We start from the raw sequence: 24,071 nt of genomic DNA on the forward strand, positions 1-24,071 counted from the left end.
GGGAGTCTGGAAGCAGGAAGTGGATCAATCTTCAGGTACCATTGGCTGCCGCGAGCGGGCTGCCCACGATTCAGTGGGTTAACCCTTTCGCCGCTGCAGGACAATATCATTTATTTCAGCCCACCCACCTCCCCATCTGCCCTTCTGCCGCCGCTACTTCATTTTTTAGATCTTATTAGGAGAAGAAGAAAGGGAAAGAGGTGGGAGGAAGGGAAAGGAGGAGGCAAGGGAATGCAAGGGCATGGTTTAAATTTGTATTGATTAATTCCAGGTATAGACCCCTTTCCTGGAAAACTTGGGAGGGGGCAGGCGAAGGGAGGTTAAATACCCATCTTCAAGACGGACAGCTTCTCCTTAACACAATCTATAGACGTCTCCCCACAATACCCCCCCCCAAATCCATCTTAACATTTTGAAGTCAGTCTGAAAGCAACTGGGAGATTAAGGGGTTGGGGTAGCGGGGGACAACAACAAAATAAACAAAACTGTCTCAAGTCAATCTCCCCGGCGCCTCAAAAGTTACACCTTGCCTAGGAAACTTGGTGTGTGAGAGAGGGAATATCAGAAGAACACTTATCCGGGACACATATTCACATATTGCATACAGTACATGACACTGTTGTCATACTTTTGGGTATGTTGCATACTCATACACACAGAGAAAGAGAAATAAAACACCTGTGTGTGTGTGTGTGTGTGTGTGTGTGTGTGTGTGTGAGAGAGAGAGAGAGAGAGAGAGAGAGAGAGAGAGAGAGAAGCTAGTTTTCAGAGATTCATTTGTTTCCTTTCCACTGAGCTAACTGGTTGGTAAATCAGCAGTTAACCCGCTGCCTGATTGAAATGCAAATCCTGCCTGCCATTCGCCTTAAGTTGGGTGGTGCAAAGTTTGCTTCCACAGTCGCCCTGGTCATCCCGACGCTTCGGCTGCCTCCTCTCCACCCCCCACCCCTCCCCAGCAATTGGGAAACCGCGCGCTCCCTAACAACAAGCTCTGCAACTTTCCAAGCCTCTCGGAGCCTGTGACAGAAAAGCACACAACTTGTGGTGGCGCGACAGGAGGAGAGACGCACGTCTTGCAGCCCCGGGTGCCAAGAAAACCCCTCTCCTCCTTCCTAGATACACTCAGGAGGTTATAGTGGCTTCGTTTCTCCACGCCTTTCCAAAATAGAGAACACACACACACACGCAAAATCTGGCAAACGGTTTGAATAAATTAGAATTCTTTTCTGCTAACCCTAACCCTCCCTTACCTTTGACATAAAGCTGTAAGGTATTGCTGTCTGTTTTATAAGCTTATTCCTGAAAACGTGGCTTTAGGTAATAAGGAGGAATGTCAAAGCATAAGTAGGGGAAACAATGAGAAATAAAGGGGGGGAATGGAAGGTTGCTGCTCTTTCTCCCCTTAATGTTCCTTTTCAGTCTATTATGTCAATAATAACAATGATAACAACAACAATAGCAACAATACAGTCTGTTGTGTGTTCCTCTTGCAAATGTTTTAGCTGGAGAGCAGAAATCGGAGCGTTTAGATTTTGTTGCAGTACTCCAGCTGAGAAAATTAAACCCTAATACATTCGAAAAGAAAAGAACAAGGATCTCCGAAGTTTTTTTTTAATGACCTTTCCGTGCATAATTTCGGAGGTAACCTAGCTGCATAATTATATTTGCACTTACAGAACGCTGCATCACAGTTCCCTTATTGGTTTGAAATTCCATTAAATATATTGCAGGAGCTCCTAGGTTAAGCTTGATTTAAATTTGCATACATTTTCATATATTTAGCAGAAATAAAAGAAGGGCTTGCAGCTACCCGAAAGTCATTAAGGCATTAAGTTCTCTAGGAAGACAGATCTGGAGAAAAATTCAAGAAAATGAAAATATCGCCCTAAACAAGGTGAGCTTTTTTTTCCTTCCACATCTCTCTCTCTCTATCCTTTCCTTCTCTCCCTCCCTCCCTCCCTCTCTCTCATTTGAGCTGCACCTTTTCCTTTTTTAAAAAATAGGATAAAACAACTACTGGTAATTTTTCAGCAGTTTCCAAGTCTAGATCAATGGATAGGAAATCTGAATGCAAGATTTGTTCGCTTTCATACTTTTTTTTGTTAAAGTTTGAAATAAAAGTTGCATAGGTCTAAATATATTGAGGAAGTTGGGAAACTTCCATTTTTATTTATATATATTTTTTAAAAAACATTTTCCTGATTGCTGGGAGACGGTACTGGGAGACGGTACTGTGGTGAAGAGGTTCTGCCGTTTTGGTTTCGACAGTCTTTTCTTCTTCTTTTTCTTTGAAGCGTGGAAGCAATTTTTGGGAAAAGTACAGTTACTGGCAATTGAGGGTCCACTTATTTCCTCGCGTGGTACACTGTGGTCCTTGCTGGATCCGTAAAATAATCTGTAAGAAATGGGGTGTGTATGTGTGTGTAGCTGCAAAAGCAAGGCTATTCTCCCCACTGGGTTGGGAGAATAATTTGAAAAGACAGAAAGGGCCAGATTTTTTGCGCGCGCGGGGGCGGGGGGGGGAGAGAAATCTGTAGCAAGGCAGGAATGAAACCCAGCCAGCCTAATACCATATTGAAAATCGGATCCACTCTATTTCTGATGGTCTATTTAGAAAGCTAAATAAGTGAAACTGGAACCTAACCTAACCAAACACAAAACAACCTTCGCCCTCTCTTTTGTACGATTTTTAAACCAAAGTTTCATCGTTTTAGGGTGCCTTTACAAGAAGAGGGGGGAATCATAAAGCAGTTAGCTATTACCAACACCGATCCCCAACACAGTTAAGCAGCACTGTTGCAAACGGAGGATGATGTCCGCTGCAACACTAAGGGAGTAAATGTAACCGAACACAATAGAGGGGACGGAGAGAGAGAGAGAGAGAGAGACTACATGTGATTGTTCTGTTAGGCTGCAAGCTTGCTTGGGAGGAAAAGCAGTATTCAACACCGCAGGGATTTACTTCTGAGTAAGCGCGCCTAGGGTAGACTAGTTTCTCTTCCACTACCACCCATACCAATTGACTTGGAAGGTCAATCCTTTGACAGCCCGCACGCGGGGGTAGGGAGGCCCCCTGCTCTTTACTCCCAAACCAACTCATTTTAAGGATGCTGGAGAGGTCTAAGTGAGGCAACCAGGAAACCCACTATAAGCCTTTACCTCCTTGACATGTTTGGGGATCGCCGGGAGTGGGGAGGAGGAGGACGAATCGATTATCTTTTTCTTCCTTCCTCACTCGAACTTCTAAATGAACTTGGCTAGGAGCGCACTTTCTCCCCAAAAGTGGGGAGAGAAAACCTCCCAGAAACAGGCCTGGTGAAATCAAGCTCAGAAAATGGCTTTGTTTAGACCAATATAACAAATAATGTTAAAAAATCAAAATGTGCAGGCATCATACAGTATCATGTTCTGCCTCAGATTAATGGGAAGATATCCTTTGGTTTCTCTCTCTCTCTCTCTCTCCCCACACCCCCTCCGCCTCCACACTTTCTCTTTCTGGAGTGTTTTTTATCCGCTTGGAGTTGCACCCCTCCCCTCCCCTCTCGCTTTTGCCTCCTAATCTGCTTGAGAGGGTTTCTTTAGCGCTTTCCTGTCAGTCTAACTTCCCGAGTGTAACAGATGCTGCTCTCAGGCGCTCCTTTCTGCTGCTCGGCTCTATTCAGCTCCGCATATTTCTCCCCATGATCCAGGTTTCCATAGAGAGAAGCATAAAGGCGAGAGCGGAGCCGCAAATCCATCGCCCCATGCAGAATAAAAGGACCTCATTCAATAGACCCGACCCCGTCTGAACATGAGAGAGTTTTACTTTTTAAGGACACGCAGAGTAACTGTTGCAAGAATTTGTCACTTATTTTTTCCCTCCCCCCCCCCATAGACTCCAGAGAGAGAGAGAGAGAGAGAGAGAGAGAGAGAGAGAGAGACCTTTTTTAAAAAACGGAGGAATGAAAAGGAATCAAATCTGTGTTGTTGTTGTTATTATTATTATTGCCATCATAATTGTTAATACGAACGTTTTCTTCTTTTTAAAGCCCGTTGGGCTTCTCGGACTCCCCCCACCCCACCACGCACCGCGGCCCACCGCCAACCAGAAATAACTTTATTTTCATATCTAATCCCTCTTCCCCCTCCCCCTCCCCCACCCAACCCCGCTTCGGTCACTTCATGGCAGGGATAAAGCCCGAGTAAGAATAGCTCTAGGGAAAAAAGAAGAAAGAAATATCCCATCTTGTTGGGAGGCAAAAGAGAAGTTGCTATAGAAGGAGAGCGAACCAGCGAGCGAGCGAGCGAGCGAGAGAGGCGGTTTCTGTTTGTTTATATGATTATTTGTTTGTTTGTGTTGAAAGTGAAGAGGTGTCTGTAAAATAAAGTCCTCTTCTGGCTCCCTCTCGCTCGCTCCAAACACACACACACTTGACAGTCCAAGTTAAACAAACAAACAAACAAACAAATTCTCAGCTCGCACTGTTGCTGGGACCCCCCCCCCTTAAGCACACATTTCCGTCTTGCTTTTTAAAGGTGCGTAATATTCTTGCGTGGGGAAAGGAGTATATCGGATTGGAAGACAAGTTGCCAGCGAGCGAGGCGGTCACGAAGCTTGATCGCGCAATTCCACTGAATTCAGCGGGCCTCACTCCCAGGTTAAGTGTCTTTAGGATTGCTGCGTAAATCTTGCAGTCCTGAGCATGCTTACTTCTCAGACTTACTTCTGAGTAAACCCGAATAGGCTGGAACCGAGGTTTCCATTCTTTCCCGTCCCTCACCTCTCCTGGAGATGTGTATGACTTTTAGAACGCACAATTACTTGAAAGGAGCAGTCTAAAGGGATCTGGATCATATTGTAGATCTGGGTGCCCAGGGATGGAGGTTTAACATGCGGTCCAGCACCACGGATTTTTATCAGATAGGAAATCCCTTCTTGTTACTACTGTGAGCGAGTGTCTGCGGGGGGGTGTCTGCGTGCGCGTGTGCGAGTTATATATTTACTGCAAATCACCGGAGGCGGTTCATAATGCAAAAAACAATTCCTCGCAGTCTTAAGGCTGCAATCCCCTGCGACTTTACTCCAGAGTAAGGCCTGCTGTGTTACACACTCTTACCCGGAGTGTGTTTAGGATTGCAGCCGTTGAACTTGTGTGATCAATGACCCCAGAGGCGCTCTCTCTCATGCTGTGTTTTTCTCTCCTGCGGAAGAGAGACAGATACTGAGAGTAACAGATTGCAATATAATTATAACCCACACAATTGTGGGAGATATCATCTCTCTCGAGTCCCTCGAACCTCTCTCCCTCTCTCTTCCTAAGGAGGTGGGACACACGCACAGACGACCCTCGCCGCCTCTGTCTCTCCTCACATACACCCCTTCCCTGCAAATGCTGAGATTTTGGTGGTGGTATTTAGTTGCAACTTTTTCAGATACTACTCAATTCCAAGAGCGGAGGCGCGGGATGTTGTTGAGGGCGGAGGGGAAGGGGGTCTCCCCCCCCACTTCCAAGGGTGCAGTTTTGACTGTGCTTAATACAGCATGAAGCTGCGAGCGGTAGGCAGCGAGGCGAGGTCGCGACCTCTATAAAGAAAATTTCACCTTTTCGCCCAAGTTCGCTTTAGAGGCAAGGCTGGGACTTGTGAAGAGACGCTTGGTGGGAAACAAGTGTGTGCTTTTGTGTGTGTGTGTGAATGAATGTGAGTGTGTTTGAGAGAGAGAACCCACCGGGAAAATAAGAGTATGGAAAAGGGACAGCCAAAAGGAGGCTGGGGAAGGAGGCTGCGAGAAAGAGTGAGAGTGTTTAACTGTTTCTTAAACAGGGGAGAGAGGTTTGTTTTTGTTTTCTTGTTGTCCCGCACTTTCCACAGGGCTAGAAAGGTTAGCCACGCTCCAGCCCCGGTACTCTCCCTGCAACAAGCGAAAGCAAGGTTTTAAAACGAAATCAGAGTTTATGGGGTGGGAGGGGGAGAGGAAGAAAGAGAAAAGAGAGAGAAAAGGAGAAGTAGAATTGGAGGAGCACTGGAGAAAGATATTAGCCAATTAGCAAAAAATTCCTTTCTCTCCCCCCTTTCTTTCTCCCCCCAATATTTTTTAGTCTCTGCTGTTTTGGGGGGCGGGGGGAGAGAGAGAGGCACCTTGCATTTTACTCCTCTAGACTCAGACGCAGCAGCGGAGGAAGAGCAGGGGGCGGCGGAGAAGGGAAGGTAGAGTGTGGGGAACGCAATCAAAGATTAACCCTTTCCAGGAATCTTTGGCAATATCCCCCCCCTCCCACTGGCTACAGACGAGGCAAAGTATATTTCTGGGTGGGCGAGTTTTGTCACAGGTGTAAAGAGCTCCGAAGGAAAAATAGCAGTGGATGTTAATTATATAAGTCCAACAATGTGTTGGGGTGAGCAAGCGTGTGGGGGGGGGAAGGTGAGGGGTCGAGCTTCTTGTTTGGGGGGCGCTTGTCCCTCCCAATCACTTCTAACCTCGATGGCGTTTGGTTGTATGCCCACACATGAGCTGATTCTGCGTTCGGGATACTGGAAGAGTGGTCATTTTGATTATTATTGTTGTTGTTGCTATAGTGGCTGTTGTTGCATCTCCTCACCTTGGCAGAAGAAATTGCAAGGTAAATAAGATAGAATCTAATCTGCTCCCCGCCCTCCCTCAAATTCCGCCCCCAACCCGCCAGTTTATTTTTGCCCCACCTCACTGCGCGCGCGCGCGCACACACACACACGTGTACTGGTTCCACTTGGTTCATCTCCCGTGTGTACCTATCTGTGTTCCCACCTGAAAAGTTTGGATGTTCCTGTGTACTTTAGGAGAGGCGCGGAGGTTGTGGTTTGTTTTCAAATGGGACTTGCTCTAGCGGATTTAATTCATTGGCTGGGGGAGTTATTTATTTATTTCACCCTGAAAATGTGTGTGTGTGTGTGTGTGTGTGTGTGTGTGTAGTCCGAAGGATCATTCGCGTGTATGAGTGAATTGGAGAGAGGGGTGGCTTCCACAAACAGTTCGATTTGGTCGCTCATTAAATCGGATGCTGTTAATTTCCTCGCTTGGCCAGCTTTAGAAACCCAAGTTCGTTCGTTCTTTCTTCAACACATTTTACCAGCCTCTTCAGTGCATAATTAAATAAATAAATACTTTTTTTTAAAAAAAAAAAAAAGAGGGAGGATGGGGGAAAGCTACTTTATAAGGTCATAGATGAATTCCAACAATCGACCAGCCTTAGTCCTGGTTTCTTCCTTAGCATCCAAGTTCAGAAGCATCTGGTCGTGGGAACTGGCCAGCCGTCTGAAACATTTCAGGGGTCCACAGCTGAGCCCTTCGACGGTAAATTGTTTTTAGAAGAATTCAGCTCCCGTCCCCCGTATCCATCTCTAGGCATTACTAAAATGTTACTGAACTACAACTTATTTTTAGTGCAATTTGCTTTCTAATATGTACACGGAGTAAGTTGCATTTGTAAAAGCGCTCAGGAAGTGACTACTGTAGTCAGAGTTGGTTCTTCAGTGTAGCCTTGCCTGAATTTTTTTTTTTAAAAGAGGCAAAAAACAATTCCCATCTCCCCGAAAGGGATGACTTCGGGCCCCCTCGTCTTCAGCTGTGTCGCACTCAAGTCCGCAGTACCCTTCGTCATGTTCAGAATTATGGACTTAGTCCTGAATAAGGGTACAAAGGCTGCAGAACATTAGTAGACCCCGGATTTATATCCATAAAGGGACTCGTTTACCAACATGGTTTCTAAAAATCTCCCCTTTGGGTACCTTAACAAATTAGCAACAACAACGACAACAACAGTGTGCGTAAAGCAGAGGAAGAAGTGTGTCTGTCATGCATACGAATTATACATCCCAAATACATAGAAAATAGTGATATATTGGTTCCAATGAAAGTAGCTTCCATGTAAATGACTAATTTCTAAAGAGTAGATTTACATCTATTCGGATGTACCGTAAACCTCGCAGTATTCTGTAGGGTGTGTGCTTTCAAGAACTGTGTTTAGGATTGGAGCCTTGTTGAGCTAACACAACCTCCTCTTTACTTAAGGGAAATGTTTAAGCTTTTCTCCCCGCCCCTGTGTTGAGTTTTAAAAATAAATAATCCTACAATTGCAATAGGGGGAGACTATGTGTATGAACCGAAAGGGGAGGAGAAGCGGGGCGCGCGCGCGCAGGGGGGGGGGGTTCTCGAGCACAAATCAAGACAATGGATCTTCTGCGCTGGAAGAGGCGGCAGATCTCAAACAAAAGCTTGATGAACGGAACAGACAAAAACGCAAAGTTCCATTCGGGGCTCCCCTTTTGCCACGTCGTCTCACAGTTTGGAAGATAGCAGCTCTCCAAATTAATAGTCCTCTTTGAACAGGCGGGGCCTGAGCGTTCCACCAATTTAGGCCTCCTGCCGGGATGTGATATGGCTCCACCTTCCTCAAGGTGGTTCTACTTTTAAATATTTTCCACCCTGTCACCATGAGGACTAGCGACTTATTTTCGTAAAATATAAAATCGCTGTTCCTTGCTCTCGCGAGACTGTGTGTTTTAATTCGAAAAGGGTGTTCCGTGTACATTTGTGCGAGCTGTAAAAAAAAGGGGGTCTGTATCCGTTTGTCAGTGGCAATTGGATGGCATCTGTCTGGCTCAATGGACAATGGAAGTGTGCGCCTTCGTGGGTGAAGTCAGATCGTTGGAGAGTTACACCAGATTCAGCAGCAGTCATTCTCATTAGTAGATGGTGGCGGGGTGGGACGACTGTCTCCTTCACATTGAAGTTGTTGGCTGCCTGGCTGGTCCCTGAACAGGATGACCGATTAGATCCGATCGAGCGAGGGCTTCACCACAACCACTAGCATTCAGTATACAACGCACATCGCGAGAGTTTTCACTTAAGTTCGTCTCACTGGTGGGGCTTGGAATTGCGGCCCCAAAGCACCCACCAGTCCATTTAAGTCCAACCTATTTTTAATTTTATTTTATTGAAAGAGGGGGCGAGTAGGGCATCAGCGAAGCCACTAATGAGAAAGCGAAGTTTGTGCCACGGGTGGGCAAAAGAACTGTCTTTCCTTGCCTCAAAATCAACTAGCCACTTTACCTAGGCTGGGGACAACATGATGGGCTTTTTTTTTTCTTGAGAGACATCACCGACACCTCTAACCATCTGCCAAAGCTCGTCACCTTCCGCACTCTCTACTAAACCCTCCAGGGACATGACTTGCCTCTTTCTTTTCCTTTTCCTGCTGTGGATCTGCTCCTTTCCTTCTGCAGGTGTTTTTCTAGATACAAGGGATATTCAAACTCCCCTCAAAATCTAGAACCTGGTGTCATTTTCCAGTCCGCTCCCACTCCACCGCAATCCAAGTGACGGTGTGTTCTCTTCACACCCACCGAAAAGCAAAATTGGGGGGGGGGAGGGGCAAGAAAGAAAGGGGTGGATATAGTTTGTAAGCTTCACCTCTCGGTAGCACTTACCTGGTGTCCTGGACCGGGCGCTCACTATTGTTTCTTCCCTTCCCCCCAAACACACTTTCTTTCGCCGTTGACTGTTGCCCTCCTGATTTGTAGTAAACTCCTGTTTACTACCCTTGAGCGGTAGTTTACGCCCTTGAGCGGTTATGGTAGCCCGCCACACCTGCGGAGTTCTCACTTGCCATCAAATATCTGTTGTCTTAAACTGTAGCATCCGAATATACATGTATTCTCTCTCTCTCTCTCGTGTGTGTAAAAAGAAGACTCGACGAGTATCTATCTATCATCTATTTTCGAACCTCATGTCATTGTACGCATAATTTAACAATACAACGATCCTTGCATGCTTATCGCGCCGCATCTAGAAGCCTGAACGTGTTCCATATTCTTATACAGGTTTTTTGGGGGGGTGGCATTCCTGGATTGCACGGACAGGCAGCCCTAGAGAAAGGTGGAAATATTTCAGATCAAAAAAGGGTGTTAGAGGAAACTAATGGTTAAGGGGAAGGCATGACGCACCCCGCACCCTTTACAAGAGCGCACACTTAAAGAGCGATCCTAAACATGCTCGCTCAGAAGAAAGGGTCTCTAAATTCACGGGGTTGGCCGTCCTGACAGGGCTTTCCTATACAATGTATAGGATACTTCACCTACTCATAAAATATATCTAAGAAGTGATTTCTGCTGATTTCATTGGCATTTTCCCCCAGCTGGGCGTTTATAGGATTGTAGCCTAGGATGCCTAAGTCAATTTTAGATGCAATCTTACGCCCACTTACTTGGCTTTCAACCTCAGTGGGTTTCAGCGCGCATAAGAATGTAGCCTAAGAGGTGTAAGTCAGTTTTAAATGCAATCCTATATCCACTTACCTGGAAGTAAGCCCCATTGGATTTCCTTCTGAGCAGACATAAACAGGATTGCAGTTTGAGTGTATTTAGGATTGGAAGAACTATGGACACTCACCTGCATGATGTGATGCTTATTGATATTAAAATAGGTCCTTTTCTAGTCAAAATGACTTTCTTTCAAGTTAGGCCGGCATCCTATGCACAGTTTTACCGGGAAGTAAAGCCAGTGGGTCTTGCTTCCGAATTAATATGGGTTTAGGGCGTTTAGGGTTACAATCTTTTAGCTGGTATCTTTTTTAACCCATCCTCGTTCACTGGGATTCAGTGGAACTCTGAAAGAGCGTCGCTATATCCTCATTCGTACTTAATAGTAACTCCATTGAACTCAGCGGGACTTCTTCCCGAGTAAACACGCGAGAGTGTCGGGCGGCTGCACAGGCAATTACTTTGAATGGGAGCTGGGTGGTTGATCTGTCAGACACATTTTGATCGAATTATCCAATTTTAAAGGAGTAAATTGGCTTCTCCTAGTTGTTCCAGTCTCACACCTCCAGTCCTTGCCTTGCATTGCGTAGTAGGGACCTAAACTGTGCTCTTAGTAGGGTCTGAGAACAGGAAGTTTGTTTGTTTTTGTTTTAGAAGCGGGATAGGTGTATCCCCTTTAGTTGTGGAAGGAGATTATAAAGCTTTTCTTTTCGTTTTGCAATTTTAGAAAGTTTAAGGGGAAAAATGCTTTCCTTCTTTCCCCTGTTCTCTCCTCCGTTTAGGATTTTACTTTTACTTGGGTGGGGAGAGGAATCGAGATAAGAAAAGTAAATGTTATTGTTATGTTATATCAATGTATGCGGCGCTTTAAAGGACCTCTGTCCCTAGGAGCTTACAATCTCATTGAGACAGGAGACGGGGAGACACAGTGGAAAGCCAGTTAAACTTGAAACTCCTGTTTTTTTTAAAAAAAAACTGATGGTCGAGCCATTCGAAACACCTTAGGAAAAAGTGCTATTCCAATACAATTCCGCTACAAATTATACGGAAGCCGATTGCTACGTTACACGCGCACACCCACAGCCAAAATCAGCTTTGCTGGAAGGAATTTCTTTTTACCGGTTTTAAGATTAGTCCTTCTAGTGATAGACAGTAGGCACCTTTCAGGGAAATGGGTGCATGATCCAGGGTGTTGTGCAAGGAATCTTAAGTACGCTTCATTTAACTTGCAAATGAAAAGCAGTGGGGGTTTTCAAGGCTTGGGGTGTTCGCTGGGAGACAGAGGTTGCATTTCGTCCCCCCAAAAGGAGTTTAGGAGCTGGGTACTGTAAATCGACATTCTCCGCTTCATAGCCAGGTCGACCAGCGCTTGGGTCGGCTTTTTAGGAAAGAGACCCGTAGGATATCTTCTCATTTTGGATCTCTTCTAGGTACTTCTTTGCTCTTGGACGCTTCCTTTTGTTATTTCTTCCAGGGATTAATTCGAGCTAGGAGGACTTATGAGCCAGACAGAGTGAGTGTCGTTGGCAGAGCTGCCTTTCCAATGAATGAATGAATGAATAAAATTATTTTTCCGCCAGAGAGTTCAAGGCATTTGATCCTCAAGCAAGCCAATGAAGTAGGTTAGGCTGAAGAGACAGTGACTGGTCCAAGGTCACCCAGTGGACTTCAGGCCTGAGACGTGACAAAGTTTAGTAGCGTCGCAGGTGATCCAAAAACCCTTTATCTCTATGGGCAGGGGTGGATCACAGAACTCTGTGAGAAAGAGAAAGGTACTATGGACTGCACGTATTTTACCCAAACATTCACAGATGGCTAACACCCATGTGCATTCCATGTATTTATGCACCTATGTTTATGAGGGCATATACATAACTTGAGGGTGTGAAATGGATCAGTTAAAACAAAGCTTTGTTTTTTTGAAGAAATGTAATCTTTTATGAAAGGGACACGGGTGGTGCTGTGGGTTAAACCACTGAGCCTGAGTCGGCGGCTCGAATCCCCACGACTGGGTGAGCTCCCATTGCTCGGTCCCAGCTCCTGCCAACCTAGCAGTTCAAAAGTACGTCAAAGTGCAAGTAGATAAATAGGTACCGCTCCGGCGGGAAGGCAAACGGTGTTTCCGTGTGCTGCTCTGGTTCGCCAGAAGCAGTTTAGTCATGCTGGCCACATGACCCGGAAGCTGTATGCCAGCTCCCTCAGCCAATAAAGCGAGATGAGCGCCGCAACCCTAGAGTCGGTCACGACTGGACCTAATGGTCAGGGGTTCCTTTACCTTTACCTAATCTTTTATGAAGTTTGATCAGATTGCTTATTCCTACACGCAGCCCACTATTTTGACCCTGTAGTATTGAAGGGGCAACATACACACCTGAGCTTGATCTTGATGCCTGACAGCTGAATATGAGAACTGAAGTCACATCCACAATAAATATCTGCCATACATTTAAGGCAGTTAGTTTTCCCCAAAGGAATCCTGGGAACGGTAGTTTATCATTCACAGATAATACTCAGCATCCAGTTCCCAGGATTCTTTGGGGGATGCCATGTCCTTTAAATGTATCCGACCTGAATCCATATTGAAAAAATGAGCCAGCAAGTAGCATTTCCTCTGAAACCATTAATAATAATAATAATAATAATATGCCCCACTCCTAACAAAATATTAAAAACACAATAAAACACCAGCCATTAAAACTTCCCTGTATAGGCTGCCTTCAGATGTCTTCTGAAAGTCATATAGTTGTTTATCTCCTTGACATCTGATGGGACTGCATTCCACAGGGCGGGCGCCACTACCGAGAAGGCCCTCTGCCTGGTTCCCTGAACAATGTGAAAAATCTTTCTATAATGTTATATATTGATGTGACTCGTTCATATATGCAAGTCATTGGGCAAGGAACACATGTGTTTGTGAACCAGGACTCTGTGTGATTCTCTCTCTCTTTTATGAAGGCCCCATCTACAATATATGTTCAAAGTATGATGAAACCATTGTAATCAGTCATGGCTTCCCTCAAAGAATAATGGGTACTGTAGTTTGTTAAGGGTGCTGAGCATTGATAGGAGGCCCCTATTCCCCTCATGGGATGCGGGTGGTGCTGTGGGTTAAACCACAGAGCCTAGGACTTGCCGATCAGAAGGCCGACTGTTCGAATCCCCATGATGGGGTGAGCACCCATTGCTCGGTCCCTGCTCCTGCCAACCTAGCAGTTCGAAAGCACGTCAAAGTACACGTAGATAAATAGGTACCGCTCCAGCGGGAAGGTAAACGGCGTTTCCGTGCGCTGCTCTGGTTCACCAGAAGCGGCTTAGTCATGCTGGCCACATGACCCGGAAGCCGTATGTCGGCTCCCTTGGCCAATAAAGCGAGATGAGCGCCGCAACCCCAGAGTCGGCCGCGACTGGACCTCATGGTCAGGGGTCCCTTTACCCTTTACCTTTAAGTCTAGCAATGGGGGTGGCAAGTGGAAAGTATCCTTGTTTGGGGGCTTCACTTGCCCCCACCCCCAGTGCTGTCCATGTCCTTCTTATGTAAAGATTTATCCAACTAAATTTTACTCAGAGTGAACCCATTGAAATCAGTGCACCTATACAATGTGGCATATATTGGATATTTTGGAATTGAAAATTAATAAAAACTATTTAAAAAGAAATAAAATCAGTGCACCATTAATCTCACTGGGTCTGCTTGGAGTAGAACCACCACTGGATAAAACTCTTGCATTCTCCCTCAGTCTTCCCCTGGTTCATGAGATTGGATTCTGTTTTCCATGTTTTCAATCCCTGGTTCATTTGTTTGCATAAGCTTTATGTTACTGCTTTATTGGTTTTATGGTGAGATTTTGATTTAATTATATTGTTTTTATATACCACTTAGTACACCACTTAGATATTCTCCCCCCCCCAAAAAAAATATATTAAGCAGTTTCTTCTCTCTAAGCACATGGATCCAAAAAGATTTTACTGGGCAAAGATATGCAAGCATGTCAAAGTGCAAGTAGATAAATAAGTACCGCTCTGGTGGGAAGGTAAACGGCGTTTTTCGTGCACTGCTCTGGTTCGCCAGAAGTGGCTTAGTCATGCTGGCCACATGACCTGGAAACTGTCTGCTGGCTCCCTCGGCCAATAAAGCGAGATGAGCGCCACAACCCCAGAGTCGGTCACGACTGGACCTAATGGTCCCTTTACCTTTACCTTATTCCCCTCACAGAGCTACAAATTATCAGAGTGGTTTAACAACCAATCCTCCTTCCCAAGGACACTGGGGAATAGAATTGTCTCCTGGCAATTCTCAGAACTCTTAACAAACTTCAGTTCCCAGGATTCTTTGGATGGGAAAAGCCATGGCTGCTTAAAGTGGTTTGATATTGCTTCAGATGTATGTTGCAGATGAGGCCAGAACAAAGAGACAAGTCTGTGTTGCATGTGGAAATAGGATTGGTCTTTGCTGTGCTTACAATATTCCTAGTTTTCTAAAGTTCTCTCTTTCAAAAGGCCAACTTTCTTTTATCACCATTATTACGTGTCATGTTCTGTTGCTGATATTGCAAACAGGCATGGGAACTAAGCAGTGAGCAACCACAGCTACAACATCATACACAGGGCTTCTTCTAATTCTTCTTTTTAAAGAGAGCAGTTACAGAGGGACAAATAGGCAGTTCAATAAGAACATTTGGGCAGTTCAAAAATTCGAGCCATGCAAAAGTTGTCTAATGTTAGGTGATGTTAAAAGAGATTGAAAAGTCCAGCCTTTTGTAGAACCCCAGACCCTGTCGAAGATGCTTCAGACTCCACAGCTACAGTTACATGGAACAGTCACCATTTTTTTTTTTCTAATGGGAAGGAAAGACACAGTCTTTTACAGTTGTGTTGCCTGATTCCAAGTTCTGAGGATTTTCACCTATTATATGCAGGCTCCTAAACATCACAGCATGCGACTCAAAGCAAGAGAGCATGTATGCACTCACACAGAAAATTCACTGGTGTGTTGCAGTGGTACGCGTTTTGCAGGCACATTATAATCACTTACCACTGGGCAGTTCTATATTTCCCTTTTTTAAAAAGCCCAACTCATAGGCATGTGGATCTAAGGCCACCAGATCCAAAAGAATGATTTCTAGGTGTGTGCCCCTGTAAGGAATCAAAATCCCAGCCCCCTCCTCCATTGCCTGTCTGCTTCTCCAAACTGTTGGGGGGGGGGAAGGCTAGTAGCGGCTAAGTAATTTGCAAGCCAACCTAGTGAATTAGGATGCTCCTCTCTCCATTTAATTTATGTTTTATAGTTGGTTTAGCCTTCTGATTTGATTGCCTTAGTAATGCCGGTTGCCTCCAGCTGCTGATGATACAGCTTTAATTCTGTTTTAAAGGTCATGTAAACATGTGCCTGTAGCAGAAGGAATGCAAATTCAATTCCTCTTCTCCCCCCCACACCTCACCATCCCCTCCTTTATAATAGTGCCTCCCTATTTGCTTGACAGCTTTTGCCTCAAAAATTTACAGGAGTGTGTGTGTGTGCGCATGCATGTATGCACGTGCGCTCAGTGAAAATCCCCTCTCTGTGTAATATCCATGTATAGAGGTATATGTCTCTCACATACAAATTGGTGGGCATCCTCTTTGTGAATGTGATATATTATAGTCTCAGAGAAATACACACAAATCAGTGAACATCCTCTGTGTCAATGTGTGTGTAATGTCTCTATACAGGGATATAGCTCACGCAAACACAACAAACAAACATCCTCTGTGTGTATGCATGTGTAATACGTATCCCCTCCCACTAAATAAAAGGAACCCCCTCTTTAGGAAAAGAAAAGGTAAAACCAGCCCTGCTTCCAAGGGCCAACACAAGACATGTGAGGGGAATGTCAAAATAATGCCCACCACTATCAGGGGAAAAGGAGTAAGTGAAGACCTACATCAAAAAACATGAGGGGAATCAAGATTTACATAAGAATCTACTGCATCTGTGCATCCTGCCGCCTGAGGCAGTTGCCTCTCCTTGTCTTATGGGTGGGCCCTGCCCCTTCTCCACCATACACATCTCTCTTTATTTTATTTTTTTAAGAACTCCTTTATTTTCCAGTTTCCAAAAATACATATAACAAACAATCCCCATATACCTCTCCCAAGAAACATCCCATGCATATTTAATGTAAATAATACAGTCAAACATTAGGCAAGCTGGCAAATAGTTTAGAATTAATTACATCAGTTAGGTATCTTCTACTCTCAATCTTAACAGATTGTCCAACATATTGGATAAACATGCACCATACAGTTTCAAAATCATTTTAGGTCTTTGTGTTCTCTAAGGTGCCTCTTAACCTTTTGCAAACAGCATGTTCCCACATACCTAGGAAAACACATAGTTTGGTGGAGATCATTATGGTGGCTCAGAAGGATTCACCACCATTTCCCTGCGACCCAGCTCCTGTCCTTTTTAAAAGCAACAGGCAAATGGACAAGCAAGTACTTGGAGAGGCAGTGCGGTGGGGAGAGACACACCTGGGGAAAACCCTGGTCTCAGTCTCCACTCATCCATGAAGTTCTCTGCGTGTGGCATTGTGGGGGTTATTAGTCCCCTCTGTCTCACAGGGTTGCTGTGAAGATAAAATGGGGAGGCAACCTTGTACTCCCTGGGAGGAAAGGTGGGACAGAACTGTAATAAAATAAAATGAAACGCACAGAGGACAAATCTACCTATGAAGACAAGTCATGCTGGAAGTGTACTATCTCAAAGATGGCCTCTGAATACCAGTTACAAGGGAACAATGGTGGGGAACAGCTATTGTGCTCATGACCTCACTTGTGGGTTTCTCATAGGCATCTGGTTGCTGAGTGTGTGGGAGATAATGGGGCTGATCCAGCACTTTATTTATCCTTGTTTGTCGAATTGGAACATTTCTATTCTGATAGCTGACCAAAGTTCTTTAGGCAGCTTGCAATGTACCGGTATTTAAAATAAAATAAAATAGCCAACAGTACTGAAATTGGGCAAAGTCCCCCGCCACATTTTGTAATGCTCTGAAACCACGGTCACACCATACATTTAAAGTTCTATGACATTGCTTTGAACAGCCGCGGCTTTCCCCAAAGAATTCTGGGAGCTGTTTTTGTTAAGGGGGCTGAGACCTGATACGAACCGCCCTCGCCACAATTCCCCTCACAGAGCTAGTGTGAATTTCAATGGGTAGCTGTGTTTTGGTTCATGCATTTGTTCATGAAGTGCAAATTAAGCAATTTCCCATTAAAATGCAAGGCCAATTTTTTCTTCTCCATTCCTGCTTCTGAGTAGACATTCACAGGATTGCATTGTCACAGAACCAGCCATGTGCATGTTTACTCGGAACATAGCATTTCAGTGGGGTTTGCTCCCAGGTGTGCATTCAGAGCATTGCAATCTAAATTTGGGATTGCAGCCTGATTCTGGCCATATTTACTTAGCCTTTAGGATGCAGTCCTATGCACCCTTTTGTGGGATAAACTTCACTGTACATAAGAAGACTTACTTCTGAGTAAACATGTATAGGGTTGCAGTTCAAGCCCTTCTGCTCTCATGTGGAGATTCTCGCTTTCCTGTAAGTGAGCATTGTTTCGCAGAAAGCCCTTCTGCTTAGAAAAGTAGAGCTTAGGTACACAGGGAGCTTGCCTTATACCGTGCCAGACAATAGGTCCTTCTCACTCAGTATGATCCACAATGCTTGCAGTGGCCCTCTCAGATTTCAGAAATGTGCCTCTCCCAGCCCTGCTTGAAGTTGCCAGAGAATGAACCTGGGACTTCTACATGCAGTGATGCTGAGTGGTCCATGAGGCTAGTAGGGTGGAATTCAAGTCCTTATTGAGGCTAAAAGTACAATACATACTAATTTGGGTTGAACTTGCATGGGACTTTGTTTCAAGTAAGCAGACATAGGCTCAGGCTGTAGGCTGCAGAAGGATAATCCCAAAACTCTGCCATTCTAGAAGGCTGAGATTTGTAAACAATGGGGACTGGAGTGGTGTAGTGGGTGGAGTGCCCCGCTATAACTGAGAAGACCCCCACTCACCTATGAAGCTCATTGGATGACCATGGACTGATCAGTCTCTTGCGACCTAACCTTCCTCATAGAGTTGTTTTGAGGATAAAATGGGGCATGTGTGTGTGTATTGTATGGAGCTCCCTGGAGGAAGGGCTGAACAAGAATGTAATAAATATATAAAATAAAACCATATAAGCTGGTTCCAGCGTTGGATGCACCTATACATTCCCCCCTCCTTTCTTTTTTCTTGTGTGCTCAAGGGCAGATCCAATTTAGACCTGGCTGGGGGTTGTCATTGGTAGCCTATAGTGTGAGTTGGCGTCTTGCCAATCTACAGTTAAGCCTGTGACCGCTTGTCCATCATTAACCCTATTTTAGGGGGTTATAAACTCAGCCATGCAGAATTTGCTCCAGGCGTAAAAAAGAGAAAAAAGCTTTTTGCTACAGCTCAGTTCCAGCCCCCACCCCTTTCTCCACCAGGGTAGACTTCATGAAAAAAAAATCAGTCTGATTGGCTTTGTCCAGGTTTTTTAACCCTTGATGGAGAAACCAAGCAGAAGAAACCTGGGAGCTGTTATTGATTTGGAACTCTTTCTTCTCTGTTTTACTTACTTGACTAAATAAATGGAGGTGGGAAGGGGGATTATTGCCTCCAAAAAGTAGTATGTTATCTGGCATTATGAATTCCGAAATGCAGCAAGCAACAATCCCACTTTCTCCTCCACAAACCTGATAGGTATAGGGCCTGTTCTAACATTATCCAAAGTGAGGCAATAATCTCAGGTGGAAGATACTGGAGGAAGGGAGAGAGGCAGTAGCCTCTTGGCTGTTCCTCTTTGACCATTCTCTTTTCTTGGGTGACAGCATTGTGTATGTTGCATGGCCCTTGCCTCCTACTCTCAACAAAGCTAGTTTGCTGCCTCAGGTGTGAGGGAGATGCGATCCAACTGCCAAGGTGGAAGTAAGTTTCAACTGTCAGACCAAATGAAGAGGAATCCCCTCATCTTGTCCCTCAGGTCAGGCAGCAAAATATTTTGGGCCAGCCCTGGTTAGGTTCGGCTGTAAGGGGGAATTCTTCTTTCGGAGGGAGAGTATTATGAGCAGGGAAAGGCTCATATAAAGCAGCCTTAGTCAGGACATCTAGTCAAGTATTGCTGATCTCTCTGACAAACAGCTGTTGCTCTCCAAGGTCTCAGGTATGGGTGAATCTGACATTCCCAGTTTCATTCCATTTTGCACTTTTTTCAGTCTTAAATTTTGTTCTCCCCTTTCCCCCATATGTTTGTTTTTTATTATTTAAAGAAATCTTCATAAAAGTTCACCAGCATTTTCATGTGTATTTTTAATATTTGCATGCAATTTCCCCTAAAACACATATTCCCTGATACAAGACATTTTTGTATGATATTTACATCAATAAATGCATTTTTATGCACACATTTCTGTAGCATTTTGGAGTACATTATTTGGCTGGAGAAATGCATTGCATAATTCAGAGTAGTGCCAATTTCAAAGAATAGTTGCGCCCCGATTTGTGTTAGAAAGTGCAGGTTCATTAGGTTCACCCTTAAATGTGAACTGGATAGAATTTCTGCCCCATCCCTAGTCTCAGGCTGAGGATCTTTCTCAGCAGCTGCAGATGCCAAAAAAAAACCATGTAATCTTATAAATGTAAAGCCTGGTGCTTGACTCCCAATTTCTGGAGAACCTGTCCATTGAGGAGTCTGTCCAAGGACTACTAATTAATAGCCTATCTGCTGGAGAATCAACACAGCCAGGAAGCAAACAACCACTCTATTTATCCCTGTGATAGAGAGTTAGAATTAGAGGGGGAGCAGTGAAAGCCTGGACCCTTCTATTACTATTTGTAGAAGACTTCTGGATGAGGCAATAATTTATCTTAAAGTGGGGAGGTTTAATTCAATGTTCACTTCATTTTCAGCGCCAGTGCTACAGGGAGTAAAAGATGCTTTACAATTAATATGTATTTGTTCATTTAAAAGTATATATCCCACCTTCCAACCACTGGGTCTTCAAGACAGCTTGCAACCACGGCATGAAGCAATCAAACATCATGTTATTTCAAATAAGATTAAATCACTGATGGTTTAACATGTGAATTATGTGCAAGAGGCCTCTTGAAATTCTCCACCCTATTTGTGGGCTGAGAAACTGGAAAAGCCACTGGATAAATCACTCCCTAGTTAGCTCAGTCAGTAGGGCATGAGCTAACTAGGGTTGTGGGTTTCAGCCCCATATTGGGCAAAAGTTCCATTCATTGTAGGTGGTTGGACTAGAACTAGAGGGCTCTCAGGTTCCCTTCCAACTCTCTATTCTATGATTCTCTGAAGGTAAGAGGAATCACATTTCTCCAGCAGAAGGTGAAACTTCTGAACTGTTTCTTATGGACTGGAGCTCACTATAAGCATCAGCACAGCTCCCCTTGGCCACTTGGCAGGGTTTGGTGGCAGTGGAGGCAACTGTGTTGGTAGCCTGGCTACCATTTTGCACGCACCCTATGATGTTCCAGTAAAATGTTCCTAAAGCTGTTGACTCACCACTGTAGGACTCAGGATGCTAGAGGAGGTGGGACTTTGGTCTGATGTGTTTAAGCTCTTCATATATTCTTCAGTCAATAAGCTGGAGGCGGCAGTGCTTTTGAATACCAGTTCCTGGTATTCAGGAGGGGAGAGTGCTCTTGTGTTCACCTCCTGCTTGCTGGTTTCTCAGAAGCAACTTGTCAGCTACTGTGAGAACACATTACTGGTGTAGATGGGCTATTGGTCTGATCCAGCAGGCTCTTCTAATGTTCTTAATAAACAGTAGTGGCGAAAGAGAACTGGGGTGGTCCGATTGTGCGTTATGGAGCATTTTCTGTGTGCTTGTACACTTACTTGTACATGTGCTTGTACATTTTCTGTGTGCTTGTACTTACTGCCATGAGCTTCGTAAGTATAAACATATTTGAAGTATTTTTAGAATGCAACAGAGATAAAGGCAATAAATTTAAGGCCATTTATCTTAATGGCAGTAGTTCGTAAGGGTTTCAGGCAAGGGTCATTTCTAGCCCTACTTGGACATGATGGGGATTGAATGTGGGGCATTCTGCATGAGAAGCAGATGTTCTGCCCCTGATCTGCAATGGGCAGCTCCAAGACTCCTACTGCCTCTTCCTAAGACGTTTTGGTCTTTGAAAGAGACCAGATCTGAAGAACATTTCAAGACTAGGAGGTCTCAAAAAAGAAGACCACTCTCTGAAAACAGAAGACATAGCCACCCTAATTTATGCCAGGCCCACCCAGTCCACATAATCCACACTGCCAGCCATGCATGAGGGCTAATGGGGCACACTCCACATCTGAGTCCCAGCTAGCTCAGGTAAGCTAGTGGTGCCTAACAACACTCAGCCAAATGTTTGCTCTTGCACTCAATTCAGATGGAGTGGGGGAGAAAGTGGCCTGAATTTGGGAGTGATTAAAAGTGTGCATGCAATGTTTTGAGAAGTTTTTTTGGGGGGTGCTTTCCATTTGGAGGTAGTTTCGTAACTTGTTTTGTTTGTTTTGTTTTAATGATTGTGTCTTCATCAGGGCATATTACAGTGGTGGCAGAGGCCCTTGCAGTCTTTGCCTCCCTGCACCCCCTTCCAAATGGCCAAGGTTGATGCAACATTATTATATAGTACAGCTTTCACCAACCTAGTGCCCTCTGGTAGCGGACTACAACTCCCATAAGTCACAGCTAGGACAAATAGCAAGTCAGCTGCAGGACTGATCTCTCTCTCTCTCTCTCTCTCTCTCTCTCTCTCACACACACACACACACACACACACACAACTTGCATGGGCAGAAATAAGTGGGACCCCCATGAACAGCTACAGTGTGTGGGGGGGGACCTATTATAACAAATGCCCTTGACAGAGTGGGCTTATTGCCCCCTTAGTCATTTTGGGGAATTCACTGTCCTATTTCTGCCTGTCCAAGTTAATGCAAGGATCCCTAAATGGTCTTGTGGGAGAGACACCTGCCTGCTGCTTAAATAACCCTTGGTTATGGGGCTATCTGTTTAGCCCATTTTAGTGCTGGCTAAGTTCTAAAATTTTCCTGGAGCATTTAACTGTGTATTGACAAATGTACTTTTTTCTGACTGATGGTCGAATAAAAGGTTGATGATGATGGTTAAATAACCCTTGGAATAACAGGCCATGCTGGCTAGAGTGATGAGCCCAAAAACATCTGGAGGGCAACAGGTTCCCCTTTCCTAATCTAAAACAACTACAACCATGCACACAAATTATCTATCCATCACCAACAAGGGAGGAAGACTTATCAATTTATTGCCCTGTTTGTAGGCTTGCTGAGAGCATCTGATTAGCCACTGTGGGAAATCACATGCTGAACTGGGTGCACCTTGGGAGATCATCTTACGCATTTCATCTCTACTTTTACCTAGTTTTCCAGTAAAATAATGGATTTGATTGATTGAATTCAAGGAATGCATGTAATTCAGCAAAGGGTACTAAAAAGTGCTTTCCCTAGTAGTGCTTAATTTATGATTGCTAGCTACCCCTTCATATTTTTATAGACCCATTGCATTTTGTGAGCTCACTCCATAAGAACTAGAATTCCCCTAAAGGATGTATGTAGATAGAAACATGTCAGTTGAGGACTGAGCATGCTCAGTGGACATAGAATTGTTGCTGACTATTAGAGGAAGGAAATGGAAACTGAGGGAGGGGGAACAGAGTACAATGGTAGGCCCTAGAAAAGGGTGGGCCTGACTGGTTGGCTGAAATCCTGAACAGGTGAGCAGGTGAGTTCTATACTGCAACATTTTGTCTCAGGTCCCACATGTATTGAATGTGGATGTAGTATTACTAGAGGACTACTTTGATGAAAAACATCTTATCTGAAAGATGCAAAGTCAATGTTGGAGATGAGATCAGTCAAGTCTGTTCAGAATACGCTAGAGAAATGCAGTGCAGAATACTCTATTGGTGTTTGTGCATTTGTGTGTTTGGAGAGATGCATCTCAGGCAAACACACCATCAGGGCCAGGTAAATGTTTGAGAAACATTCAAAAGGAAAATTCTTGTCTCTTTTCTATTTGGGGATTGCTGAAGATCACATCTACTTCCTACTGGCAAATATGTGTTATTTTTTTCTTTTTTAAAAGCTTTTCTATTTTTCTTTTTGTTCATCTTTCATTAAACTCTCTGCCATTTCACACTGGCAATTGTATATTTACCGTATTTTTCGCTCTATAACACGCACCTGACCATAACACGCACATCGTTTTTAGAGGAGGAAAACAAGGGAAAAAATATTCTGAATGAAACAGTGGACGTATCATTTTTGTGCTTCATGCTGTGGCCACAGACATGTGATCTGATGGTGAATTTGGGGTGACCCAATGCAAAAATCCTGAGAATCCCTGTGGATCCATGCTTTGTAACCACGTTTTTGCACCATTGCAGCCCCAGGCAACAGTGGGTGCGTGATTTGGGGGGGGGGGCAGGCTGTAGCCATGGACATGCTATGTGCTCAGATGGTGAATTTTGGCTGACCCAATGCAAAGATCCTGAGGATCCATGTGGATCCATGCTTTGTAACCACGTTTTTGCACCATTGCAGCCCCAGGCAACAGTGGGTGCGTGATTTTTTGGGGGGGGGCAGGCTGTAGCCATGGACATGCTGTGTGCTCTGATGGTGAATTTGGGGTGACCCAATGCAAAGATCCTGAGGATCCATGTGGATCCATGCTTTGTAACCACAT

General features: G+C 44.6%; 2 long non-coding RNA genes across 2 annotated transcripts in view; one reads left to right on the top strand and one right to left on the bottom strand.

The window, feature by feature from the left end:
• The first annotated feature begins 919 nt into the window (after positions 1-919).
• LOC309524101 overlaps positions 920-24,071 on the top strand; it is a 96,965-nt gene continuing 73,813 nt past the window's right edge. The window contains exons 1-2 of the long non-coding RNA XR_014215789.1: positions 920-1,202; positions 1,783-1,894. This is a non-coding gene — a long non-coding RNA (uncharacterized lncRNA). The remainder of the gene's footprint in view (positions 1,203-1,782; positions 1,895-24,071) is intronic.
• Positions 5,007-9,645, bottom strand: LOC309524110. Its single transcript, XR_014215802.1, has 2 exons — positions 9,445-9,645; positions 5,007-5,181 (listed from the first exon to the last, which is right to left on the bottom strand). It is a non-coding gene; the product is annotated as an uncharacterized lncRNA (long non-coding RNA).

The sequence above is a fragment of the Podarcis vaucheri genome (genome assembly GCF_965113315.1).
Source record: "Podarcis vaucheri genome assembly, chromosome: Z".
In the NCBI taxonomy this organism is placed as follows: domain Eukaryota; kingdom Metazoa; phylum Chordata; class Lepidosauria; order Squamata; family Lacertidae; genus Podarcis; species Podarcis vaucheri.